General features: G+C 34.0%; 1 protein-coding gene across 1 annotated transcript in view; it reads right to left on the bottom strand.

Annotated features, from left to right (window-relative positions):
* Positions 1 to 1582, bottom strand: part of LOC107729868 (collagen alpha-1(V) chain-like) — a 44858-nt gene that overhangs the window by 42510 nt on the left and 766 nt on the right. The gene's annotated exons all lie outside the window — the stretch shown is intronic.

The raw sequence follows: 1582 nt of genomic DNA, 5'->3' as shown, positions 1-1582 counted from the left end.
GTGTTTCCCCCCCCCCCCTTAGGTCATCCAAGATATAGATGAGTTTGTTTCTTAACCAGATGTGGAGAAATGTAGCATTACATCGCTTGCTCACGATTGAGTCACCAATGGATCCTCTGCAGTGAATGGGTGCCGTCAGAATGAGAGTCCAAACAGCTGATAAAAACACCACAATAATCCACAAGTTATCCACACCACTCCAGTCCATCAATTAGATTAGATTTAGATTTAGATAGACTTTATTGTCCCGAAGGAAAATTGTCTTGGACACATACAATCCAGTGACTGCTGCTTAAATAAGTAACAAAATACAATACATACACACATACGCACACACACAATACCCACAATACATACACAAACTGCCATCAACCAACCAGTTGCACACTACCCATCAATTAGCATCTTGTGAAGTAACAAGCTGCATGTTTGTAAGAAACAAATCCACTATTAAGATGTTTTTAACTTCAAACCATTGATTCCAGCTAAAATACAAGCCATAATAATATTGCTTTCTCCAGTGAAAAAGTCACATTATCTGTATCAGGAGAGAAATATGCACAGATCGAGCACCAATTAAACAGGTCAAAACAAATATGTGGGTGGATTTTGATGTGAGAGGACAACAGATGGACTTTTTCACTGGAGGAAACGTTATTATGGACTCATATTTTGGTTTAAAACGTTTTGAAGTTAAAAAGTCTTAATGATGGATTTGTTTATTTAGGACTTTTGTGAATGATTAGCATTCTAATTCATCAGAAATCAGTGGAGTTTCGTGGGTTCAGATCCGTGTGGGTCTTCTTATAGGGTTTTATTGTGGTTGGGATGCCGCTTTAAGAAGGTAGCTGCTGATTTAGGCAGTAGACAGCAAGGCAGCTGGCAGGAGTTCGGAACAGAGCTTACATGTCATTTAGCAGAAAGTTTTACAAAAACAACATGCAATTTCCAGAACACTAATTGCAGGAAAAATCCTCCAGAATCAACCATGAGCTGCATGCGTCAGTCAAGCACAATGATGAATGTGATGATCAAACTTACTTCCTTTTTTCCCTCCAGGAAGTTGGGGGTGATTTTTTTTAATTAATACTTTTATTCAGCAAGGATGCAATAAATTGATCAAAAGTGGCAGTAAAGAAATATAGCATATATATAATGTATAAATATATATAGTATAATGTATAAACTTTCTATTCATCAAAGAAACACACACACAAAAAAATAATCCTGAAAAATAAATTATGGTTTCCACAAAAATATGAAGCAGCACAACTGTTTTCAAAATTGATAATAATGAGAAATGTTTCTTGAGCAGCAAATCAGCATATTAGAATGATTTCAGAAGGATCATGTGACACTGAAGACTGGAGTTATTACTGTTAACTAAGACAAAAACAATTAAAAATAATTTTAATTACTCGAAGCAAATCAAACATGAACTGAAATCAAATCAAAGAAACTTGTTTTATTTCAGTTAGTTGCCAAGGCAACATTTCTTAGGTTTAGTTTTTACTTGAAGAATTGATTAATAAATAATTATGTTTATATATATATATATATATATATATTTCAAATTATATAA

The sequence above is a fragment of the Sinocyclocheilus rhinocerous genome, unplaced genomic scaffold, assembly GCF_001515625.1.
Source record: "Sinocyclocheilus rhinocerous isolate Xijiao unplaced genomic scaffold, SAMN03320098_v1.1 scaffold6421, whole genome shotgun sequence".
NCBI lineage: Eukaryota > Metazoa > Chordata > Actinopteri > Cypriniformes > Cyprinidae > Sinocyclocheilus > Sinocyclocheilus rhinocerous.
This window is presented reverse-complemented; position numbering and strand designations above follow the sequence as displayed.